The 12,301-nt window shown below is 32.6% G+C and overlaps 1 non-coding gene across 1 annotated transcript; it reads right to left on the reverse strand.

The window, feature by feature from the left end:
* Positions 1 to 1,659: 1,659 nt before the first annotated feature.
* Positions 1,660 to 1,766, reverse strand: LOC121215779 (small nucleolar RNA R71). The gene has a single exon (XR_005911753.1). It is a non-coding gene; the product is annotated as a small nucleolar RNA R71 (small nucleolar RNA).
* Between the last annotated feature and the right edge of the window lie 10,535 nt (positions 1,767 to 12,301).

Consider the following 12,301-nt stretch of genomic DNA (forward strand, 5'->3'; position numbering starts at 1 on the left):
GTGAAGGAACAATTACGAGGATCGGAGGAAGCCACTACGACCAATTCTAAAGGATTGACAAAATTATTCTGAGTGTTTTCTTCCTTCATCCTTACTGTTGCTCTTGCTACTCAACATGTTTTCAATTTGCTTTAATCTTTTTTTCATTAACAATGGTAGCTTAATTTTGTTTAGCCAGGATGATTGCATCAATTAAATAAATTTTATTTAAATCATGTTATGATGTTCTGTGCCTCAGTTGATTATGTTTTCAATTAAACTCAAGCATGTATTTCATTCATATGTGATTGGATGCATTAGAATTAGCTAAGCGATCCTAACCAGACGACAGCTAATGGACATAATAGTTGAAAAGTGCCTGTTTAATTTAGATCCTAAACCGACTAAATTAAAAGTTTATAATAAATTTAACAAGCTCTATTATCCTGCATAGTTTTTAGGTTTATGTGATTAAATTATTTCAAACCTAACTCGTCATTATTACTTCACATGAATTCTAAAAAACCCTTAGTTTAATATGATTAGTAAAATGCGTGTTTTTTCTAAGTAAGAGATTCCAAAAGGACTTAATATTGGTTTCAAACTCATGAAAGATCAAGTTTCCATGGAATATTTTCTGAGACATTATTAATATGATGAAAATGAACTTAGTTAATTGAAGTGATTATTCTAGTCTATTCACGTTGTTGTTGAAATCTTGTAAATTCTGTTGCTAAATCCATCTCATTGATTTTATTGCATACATTGCATTCAGGGATCATTTTGCATCTAGATAGTTATTTTTACTTAACATCAACCAATCAAAACTATTCTATTTTTCTTACCAAATTATTAACTTTAATTTTACAAAATATTTATTAACTCATACCGTCCCTATGGAGACGATAACTCTTATACTTACTTATTACTTGATAACGATTGTGAACACTTACACAAACCACGCATTACAAGTTTTTGAGGCTATTTCCGGAGACTGTTCCCTTAATCATTTTTTTTTGAAATTATTTCTTACAATTTGGTTTATTAATTATTTTCATTTTTTCTTATTTAATTATTTTTTTATTCTTTATTCTTTATTTTTTATGTCTTTCTTTTCAGGTCTTTATGAGCATAGATCGAATCATCGATTTACTCCCTATAGACCCTAAAATCGAACGGGCATCTAGACAAAGAAGACGAGAAAGATTAGCCCAGAGACAAGCGGAAGAACTAGACCTTGAAAATCAAAACAACGTTCAAGGGAATGGAGTTGTTAATGCTCGTAATTCAATCCTTATTGCTGATGATAGGGATCGAGCTATAATGCAGTATGCTATACCATATCTTAATGAGTTAAATTTGAGAATTAGGAGACCGGAGATTGAGGCACCACAGTTTGAATTGAAGCCTATGATGTTTCAAATGCTTCAAACAATAGACCAATTTAGTGGAATGCCCATAGAAGATCCACATCTTCACCTTCGAGTGTTTATAGAGGTGAGCGATTCCTTCAAGATGGCCAGTGTAACTAAAGATACATTGAAGTTGAAGTTGTTTCCATACTCGTTGTGAGATCAAGCACGAGCATGGCTTAATTTGTTGCCATCCAACTCAATATCTACTTGGCAAGAATTATCTGAACGCTTTCTAGTAAATTATTTTCCACCTAGCAAAAATGCTAAGTTGCGGAATGAGATCACCACTTTTCAACATATGGATGATGAGTCTCTATATGAGGCGTGAGAAAGATTCAATGAGTTACTTCGTAGATACTCTCATCATGGGATTCTACATTACATCCAGTTGGAGACATTTTATAATGGTCTCAATGCACACACAAGGTTAGTGGTAGATGCTTCTGTGAATGATGCTCTCTTATCGAAGTCTTATAATGAAGCTTATAAAATCATCAAGAGAATAGCTAGTAACAATTACCAATGGTCGATAATCAAGCAACTTCAGGAAGACGAGTAGCCGAAGTACATGAAGTAGATGCCCTTACTTCACTCTCAGCTCAGGAATCTTCTATCTCTTCAATGTTGAAACTGTTTACTACTAACGGTTTAAATTATGTTGCAGCTCAGCCACCAATCCACTACCAATAAGGAGGATCAAACAACAATTACATGTAGCATAGAGCAAATCAACCTCTTGGTTTCAATCAACAAGTTTAAAAACCTCCAAAAGTTGAACCTTATAATAATTTAGAGAAATTGTTGAAGGAATACATCGCTAAAAATGATGCCTTGATTCAGGGCCAAGAAACAACATTGGAGAATCTGGAAAATCAAGTAGGACAATTAGCTAATGGGCTTAGAAGCAAACCCTAAGGTGTTGTAGCAAGCAACATAAAAAATCTTCTGCCAGTCGAGTCTTCTAATAATCTTGAGAACTTATTAAAAGCATACATGGTGAAGAATGATGCAACTTTGGGAAATTTGGAGAACCAGATGGGGCAGTTAGCCAATGAACTTTGAATTTGACCACAATGAGCTTCGCCCAGTGACATGGAGAACCTAAGAAAATCGAGTAAGGAGAATTGCAAAATGGTCACTTTATGAAGCGGAAGGACTTTGGAATCCAAGGAAGTTGAGGTTGAAGATGAACCTCCTAAGAAAGAGGAAAATCAACCAACAGTTGAAATTCCTACACCAGAGAAGCAAGACTTTGAAAATTCTGAAGAGGTAAAATCTAAACTAGTGAATTCTGATAAGCTAACTCCTTCGTTACATGTAGATATATTACCTCGGAAGAGATATCCAGTCCAAGACTCCAGCAAAATAAGCAACAACATGATACTTAATTTAAGAGAATGTTGGATGTGTTGAAACAACTACGTATCAACATTCTGTTGGCGAAAGCTTTGGAGCAAATGTCAAACTATGCAAAAGCTATGAAGGAATTTCTGTCTCAAAAGAGAAAGCTTGGGGAATTTGAAATTTTAGCCTTGACTACAGAATGTAGCCTATTTTTTCAGAACATGTTGCCTCCTAAGTTGAAGGATCTAAGAAGTTTTTGTTGGGAATATGGGTTTGGAAAACGCAGGGGAAATAAATTTATTAGAAAAACCAGAATTTTAATTTTTTTTCCAAAACAAGATCTTGATTGTGATATTTAAAGTAATAAACACTTAATCAAAATTGTACCTTTTCGATTCGTTTAGGATGAGTGCTTCGACCGAGTTGTCTTCTCTGTTATCCTTAAGCTCACGTCTACCGAGTGTGGGCTCGCTTCGAATCAGAAAATTTTTCAAAAAAATTGCCAATGGGGTAAGTTTGCAATTTCTTTAAACTTTTGGGTCAAATTGTAAATAAAAAATATCTCTAGAAATTTTCCGGAAAAATCTCTTTACAGAATTTTCCCTCTACAACTCTCTTGAATTCAAGTGTGTGTCAAATAATGACCTAAGGCTCTCTTTATATAGGGAGAGTTTAGAGAGTTCAACTATGATTAAACTTAATCACTTTAATATTAAATTTAATCTAATATTTATTAGATTAAATTTAATATTAAATCTTATTAAAATAATAAAATATTTATCACGATAAACATTAAATTTAATTTAATATTCAGATAATCACTTTAGTATTAAATTAATAAAATACTATTAAGATAAGTATTAAATTAAATTTAATATCAAGCTATTATAATAATATTATTTTTGGAATAATTAATTTGAAATCAAATAATTCTCTGGTAGAGTCCCAGTAGGAATATAACTCTTCCACTACTCAACCACTGATGACCAACCGTCCCCAGCCACCGGGACGCTGCCAGCACCGCCGTGTCCAGTGATGCATGTGCAACACCCGTACAACATCTTGAGCCGGTTCAGCTACTATCATTTCGATTCGGGTCAATGATGACCCGACCGGTCTGATCTAGCCACCGATTGGACCATCGGCCCGGTTCGACCAGTTTTTGGGTCTTGGTCTTTATTTTGGGCTCCCAGGCCCAATTTATGATATTAGGTCCAATTTTCAAATTCTGTAACACCTCTTACCCATATTAGATGCCGAAATAGGGCACGAGGCATTGCTAGAACACATTCACTTGTATACGTATTAAACCAAGTTACAAAATTCCATCCGAATTAAAACTTTTTAAATTATTAACGTGCTTTTATAATTCTTTACAACATATACTTGAAATATTATATTCATAATAAATAGGGCCTACGAGACTCAATACTTACTCATGTAATTCAATGCTTCATTTCCATTTCATTCAATTCACAATTCAAATCAATTTCTCAATCCAATATACAATTCAGTACCACAATAATTCTTTTAATTCAAATCATATCACTAGAAACTTCCTTTTAATGCACGTACAATTCAATATCGTTAAGTTCAATACTAATACGTATTCACCATTTAACTCAATGTTTATCGATTATACGATTCATGGTCTTACTTCATACCAAATCATATACCGTATATATCATACATACATACTATGAAACTTTATTTTCTCATATGAGCTAAAACCATGATTAATAGTATACAAATGTAAGAATCATTTTTATTTCCACGTTTATCGATTATAATCAATCATATAACCAATTATACACAAATCATTCATATATATATATACACTTAATTTTCCTCCTCCTCTCCATTCCACTTCCTTAGTGTACTTAACACTTTTAGAAAAAACATTTTCTATATTTTCTTTATTCACCCTTATGCATATTTGAAGTTATCTATCCGAGTCAGTATCACTAAATTATTTTTATCTAGAGATAAAGAACTCCAAATTAAGAATCATTAATTTTCCCTGAAACTACACTCACACATATTCTTACCATAAAATTTTCAGAATTTTTGGTTTATCCAAATAGTACAGTTTATTCTTTAAAGTTTACCCTATTATGCAGTCTGATAGTTCGGACCACTCTTAACTAAAAATGAATTATCTCATTGTACAGAATTCAAATGGTGTTCCCGTTTCTTTCTATTTAAAATAGACTCATTAAAGATTCTAGTAATATAAACTATAACTGATAATTATTTCTGTAAAAGTTTTAATGATTTTCCAAAGTCAGAATAAGGGATTCTGAAATTATTCTAACATTATCTCACAAAATTTATTATAACTCATGATTTATAATTCCATTGCTTACATCGTTTCTTCTATGAGAAACTAGACTCAATAAACTTTAATTCTATATTTTTTTCATCCTCTAATTCAATTGCTACGATTTTTGGTAAATTTTCAAAGTCAGACTACTGCTCTTGTCTCAAAACTGTTTTAGTGTAAAATGTTGATAACTAAATTTATAGCACCTTCCTTTCCTTTCTCTTCAATATTTTCCATCACTTTCACTTACTTTCCTTTACTAACATAACAAGAACATATAACCTTATATAATGAAACTCTACATTAACATTAATTTCCTACTTTTTCAATAATATCAAACTCAAAAGTATATTAAAATCTTGATGTTCTTACCTTGTGCTATTAATTTCAATCTTTAACTTGATTTTCTCTCTCCTCCAGCCTCTATTTCTTGAATCTAACTTGATATTCTAGCTCTCCATAGTCTCCTTATCAATTTTCTCTCTTGGTGGCTATGAAAATTTCTTTAATTTCTAAGTGAAAATGGTGAATTTTTTGTGGGAGGACCAAATTGTAAAGAAAGGAAAACTTCTTTCTTTTTCATCTCTTCCCACGTTGGTTTCTTGGGAAAGAAGATGATTTCTCATCATCTTTCCTCCCTTTTATATTAATCATTTAATAATAAAATAATAATAAAAATATTAATAAAATATTAATTAAATAACATTTATCTAATTAATTAATTAAAAATATCACCAACATCATCATTACCTTCTAGAATTCTCTCTCCTTTTAATTGACCATTTTGCCCTTTATAACCTTTTGAAATTTCATCCTTGAGTCATCACTTAATTTGGTAAAATTACAATTTTGTCCCTCAAAATTCTTCACCTTTTTAATTTGGTCCTAATTCATCCATTTTCCTTAGTTTCTAGATTATTCCACCCTTAAAATATTTACACTATTGGTCCTTTAACTTTTTCATATTTACACTTTAACCCCTCAAGTTTTGAGTATTTACTCTTGGGGAACAAAAATTTTCTTATTTTTTGTGATTTAATCCTTTTTGAATAATATGTCATAATATACTTCCCAATGTTGACATAACTCAAAATTACCCTTTTTATCACTTTATTTCCTTGTTTTACTATATTAGGAATATTATCTTACTTTCTTTCTGTAGTAATTTTTAGGGGTATTACAAATTCAAATTACCCATTGGGCCAATTTTCTATCATGAAAATTAACTTCCAAAAATATCATATTAATTTAATATTTGATTAATTTAATTTTACTTGATCAAAAATAATTTTTCCAAAAATCACTTAGATTTTCCAAATTAATTTTTCAAGAAAATTATTTAATCAAATTCTTTATTTGAATAATTCTCATGACCACCTAATTTAATTCCACATCGAATAAATTGACACAATTAAATTATTCCCAAAGTTGTAGAATTTTCTTCTGATTTAAATGCAGTCTGATCGAGCTTTTTTTGAGCTAGCAAAGGGACCAATCGGACATACACAATTAGTCAGTCCACAATAATTACCATAATTGAAACCTTCTTATTGTATACTCTTTACGAAAGCAATTCTTCCAAGTGCTTTGTCCAATGACCTCGTCATGTGTGTGTTACCCTCATATGATATCCTTGATATTCTTTTGAGTCAAATCTGTTCACTCAATATAATCCTATTTTATCCCACTGTCACCATTGTGTCTTCTTAATGATTAATATGATCATTGTCAACAAATGACTATGATAAATTGCTCATTTGAGAACAAGCAACTCGTTACCACGTTCCATATTTATCAATCTTTAATTGAGCAATTAATTCCACTATTGCTAATAAATCCATGCCATACACAAGTCATGTACCCAACATACCTGATATGGGCTCGATCAACTTTAGAGCAAAGCCTCTATTTATATCAAAGCACATAAGTTGCATACACATGGTCAGTGACTAACTCAGGATTTAGGTAAAACACACCATGAATGTCATAAGTAAATTAATTCACAAACAGATTCAGAATTAATTCATCTTGGGTCCAATCCAATGTATCATTCTACCAATGAATACATCTATGTCTCTCCTCGTAGAGTCAACTGCTTCGATAGCCAAGACTAGTCATCTCCCCAATTGGAACTGTAAACGACATAATAATCCTTCTTAGTATTTGAATAAAATGCTCACTTTGATTCTTTTACGGGATTACGGGCTCATTTAGATTATCTACTGAAGTAATTCACCTTTCTCGCAATGTAATTTTTTTTACAATGTCACTTATCTTCAGTTTGAACTTTAGGCAATCAATGAGCTAATATTTGCTTGTCATAATTTCGCTATGCATGCAAAATATAAAAGATACAAATACAAAAGACATAATAATGAAACGTGAAATTAACTTTATTTATTTATTCATTGTTCAAATAAATAGAAAACAGTTACATGTTTAATACAATATGGGCACATTTCCCAACAGTTTCACCATACCTTACAATATTGGAGAATCCTATTGTGGTAAGGCTTTGTGTGATTTGGGATCGAGTATCAATTTGATGCCTACGCTATGTTTAGACGATTAGGTATTGCTAAGGCCAAGTGGATCGATCTTTGGCATACCCAGAAGGAAAGATCGAAGATGTCTTGGTACGTGCTGATCTAATCATATTTCCTGTTAATTTTATTATCTTAGATTTTGAATGTAACAGTCCGTTTTCAGTAAAATCAGAATAGTAGTTTTAGGACCACAAATTTGACGTCAAAAAATTTATTTTATTATTATTTTAATGTCTACAGCATGTTAGTAGTGTCGTAGAAAAGTTTCGTGAAGAAATTTTATCATTTGCATGTTTAATTTGATAAAAATGATTAAATTGCATAAAGTGTAAAACTTGTATTCTATTAGAGAAGGTGTCAATTTAATATGGAATTTGAATGTGAGTAGCCTTAAGTGGTAATTAGACCATTAATATTAATGGTGGACAATGATGGACATTATTTTTGTATGTTTTAATGTATAAGTAAGGGTAAATTGGTAATTAATAAAATAAACTAAAATTAAAGTAAGAAAAAGAAAAGTATCATCTTTTCTTCTTCATTCTCCAACCGAGTATAGCAACAACGAAGCCATTAGAGAACACCAAGCATTCGACCAACATTCCCTAGTGCATGTAAGTGCATTTTTGTTCGATTTTTAATGGTTTTTATGTTTGCGGAGTCGTTGTAGCTTAATCTAGCTAGCCCAGGAACTAATTTGTAAAACTATTAAAATTATAGGGCTTTACCATGAATGTATGTTAGCTTTTTTTTATGCTTGATGGATGAAAATGAAAGTTTGCTGATAGTTGAACAACTTTTATAAAGGAAATTTTGATGAATTTGTCAATTAGGGATTAAATTGAAATATAAAAAATATTCATGGTTAAATTGTGAAATAAAGGAAATGTAGGAATTGCTATGGACTACGTTAATATTCGGCTAGCATGGGTATGGATTAAATTGCATGAATTTGCATTTTTATGAGCTAGGGACTAAATTGTATTGAATTTAAAATTTAAGGGGCAAAAGTGTAATTTTGTCAAAACATATTTTTTGATTAAATTGAATAGAAAGAATTTTAAGTGAGTTAAATTTAATTATATAGATCAAGAAAAGCAACGTACAGATTTAGATCAGGGAAAAGAAAAAGTATTGGATTAATTGATAGTTTTTCTCCGTGCGTATTTGAGGTAAGTTCGTATATTTAATTAGCATGAAATTATGTTTGATTTAAATTTTTTTTATGTTATATTCTTGATATTATGACTCTAAGGAAATATCCAACAAATTTTTGGTGACTTTCGGATCCCGTTTGAACCTTAGGAATATCTAGGATACAAATGACATGTCATTAGGGGCTACCATATTTTGGGTGCTAGTCTCATACGTCCTACCGGTGGCTGAGTTTCGGCATGTATTGTGGTTACTTGACAGCTTGTGTGAGCAGCATCATGTAGCTACATCTTGACTAACATCTTGTGTGAGCAGGACCATTTATGGCTCGAGAGAGAGCATGGATATGAGATATGAGTTAGTTGTGGTTTCGACAACATATGGGCACTTAGTGTGAGAGATTCCCACGTATCCGATATTATTCTAGTGGTTCAACGGGTATACAAAAAGTGAAGGATCGGTATAAGCATCGATTATAATATCATGAAAGCCTGGGAAAGGTATGATAAGATATTGATTAATGATTTTTAGTATGTTTATAATAGAATGGATGTTTACATGGAAAGCTTAATGAAGCTATTTGTTGTATAATGAGTTTGGTTAATTTATATGCTAATTATACTTGAGAATTATTGTTGGTGCTTAGGCTTATGCCAAGAAATGTTGGATATGTTCACTATTTGCTTTTAAGCTTTTATAATGAAATGGTAAGTAATGTTAATGATTTACGAACTTACTAAGTAATTTATGCTAACTTGTGTGATTTTCTCTTATGATTTTAGTTAATCAGAGGTTCGTGCAATTTGGAAGTTTCTTGAAGATCCATCACACTATCCACCAGTTATATCGGTATATTTTGAAGATTTTGAATCATGGTTATAATGGCATGTATAGGTGTCTTATTTAATGAATTTAACCATTATCTGTGGTTTGTATATATGTGATTTTGGTTGATAAATTAGTTGGTATGTTATTAAGATTATATGGTATTTTGTGTGGTTGTTAAATTGATGTTGTGTTGGTTAAGATAATGGTAAGGAAATGTTGATGGGAATGATTTAGTAGCCATTAATGGTTGATGTGGAAAGAATGTGGCATAATGTTGAAAATGGTTAGTTTTTGGTATTTTGGAAGTAAGCATCTTTGGCCAAATTGGTATGGATCATGTTAGGTGAGAAACGGTCATTCTTGCATTGGCTGTTTATGAACTTTTGGTATAAGATCATTATGACAAATGTGTTAGTGATTTTGTTTAATTAGTAGCTTAATTAGTGAATGAATTGGTTAGGTGTTTGGATAAGTTTGAATGATGAAATTGAGGTGCCATTTTGGCATATTGGTTGAATGGATAGTTCCTAAGATGAGAATGCTTGAATATGCATATATAAAGTGAGTTTTGAATGCTTGAATTTAGGTGCTAATGGCTTGAGCATGAATTGTGAGTTTGGGTGAGAAAAATGGCTTGGAAATGGCCTATTTTTCGTCGACATGGGCGTGTGTTTCAGCCATGTTCGACACACGGCTAGGCAACACGGCTGTGTGTCCCTTGTAACTTTCAAAGGGTTGCAAGTTAGGCTGTTACACGGCTTAGCACACGGCCTAGCACACGGGTGTGTTCTTGGCCATGTGGTCAAAGTCAGAGAGTTACACTAGTGAGGACACGGGCTGAGACACGGCCGTGTGTGCCTATTTCGAATGCCCACACGGCCTGGCCACACGGTCGTGTGACTTCTACAGTTTGAAAAATTTTGACTTTTTTTCAAAAATTTCATATGTTTTCGATTTAATCCCGAATAGTTTCCAATGTCGGTTTTGGGCCTCGAGGGCTCGTATAAGGGACCGTATGTATGTTTTTGGTTTAATATTGTTATGTTTTACCTTGTGATTTATTGATGAATTAAATTGTTCGTTGTATGACGTTATGCTTCGGTAATGCTTCATTGCCCTAATCTGGCGACGGATACAGGCTAGGAGAGTTACATTGAAGCAGATAAAGGCATACCAATCATCCTAGCAAGGCCTTTCTTAGCAACCAGAAGACGATAATCGATGTACAAAAAGGTGAACTCACCATACGAGTTCAAGATGAACAAGTGACTTTTAATATACTTAAGGTCGTAATATCTCTTGATGAGGTTGAAGATTGTTCTACTATGTAACACCCCTAACCAGTATTCATCGCCAAAATAGGGTTACAGAGCATTATCGTAAAAACAAATATTTAAAACATACATATCAGATCCAAACATAAACATATCATAAATCATTCATATACATGAATAACATCCCTTAATCGAGCCCTCGAGGCCTTAAAAGCACTTTAGAAACAATTCAGAACTAAATTGAATCATTCAGAAAGTTTAGGAAAAAGTTAGAATTTTTGAACTGCAGGGGCACACGGCCTTGTGGCTAGGCCTTTCGACTCACACGGCTGAGACACATGCCGTGTCTCAAACTATGTAATAATCAAAATAGGGACACACAGCTATGTCCCAGCCTGTGTCCGTGCCCTGTAACATTCAAAGTTGGATCACATGGCCAAGCCACACGCCTGTGTGTCAGGCAGTGTCTTAGGCCGTGTAACTGCCTGACTTGTAAGCCTTGAAACCTATAGGGGACACACGACCGTGTCGCATGACCGTGTGTCACACACAGCTGAGACACATGCCCATTTCTTAGGCCATGTGGACATGAAATTGGCCAAAATCAAACCATTTCCACCACCGTTGCAAGCATGTACCTACAAGCTATTTGCACCCATGACCAAGGCATAACAAATATACCAAAACATGCATAAAATGACAAATTCAAATGACCAAATCCATTCAAACAATAGACACATAAGGCCCCTTAAAAACAAGCATACAAACTTACCTATACATATGCATATTTGACCATTTCTCAATCATAAATATTTACTCGAATAACATTTCATAACATACCATAGTTATGATCATTAGAGCTTACACACAAACATCCCATTTGGTCACTCAAGCATGCATCATAACTTAACCATATTCACACACATCAACAAGGCATCAAAAGTACAAAGATTACATCAACCAAAGTGACATATACATGCCAAACTCATCAACTAAACATCAACCATAAGTCCATCTATACATGCCATTATAACATTAACCAAAACATTAAATACTACCGATATAATCGTTGGACAGTGTGATAGATCTCCGATGAGCTTCCAAATCGATCAAGCTTCTGATTATCTATAAAACATAGGAAAGAAAACTACGTAAGCATATAGTGCTTAGTAACTTCGTAAATCATGAACATATCTTAACATTTCAATGCATAACCTTAAAATTAAACATGATACAATCCAACCATAAGCTTGGCACAAGCCTAAGCATTATCAACAACACATGTTAGTGCATCAACTCATAATTCACTTGAATTAACATAAGATAAGTCATTATACATGAACAATATCACTTGAAATCATCATTTTCATGAGCATAGATATGCTTTCATTGAACATTTCCTTTCCAATCCTTTTCATAGATTCATGAAATAAGTCA

Source organism: Gossypium hirsutum, chromosome D03 (genome assembly GCF_007990345.1).
Source record: "Gossypium hirsutum isolate 1008001.06 chromosome D03, Gossypium_hirsutum_v2.1, whole genome shotgun sequence".
Taxonomy (NCBI): Eukaryota; Viridiplantae; Streptophyta; class Magnoliopsida; order Malvales; family Malvaceae; genus Gossypium; species Gossypium hirsutum.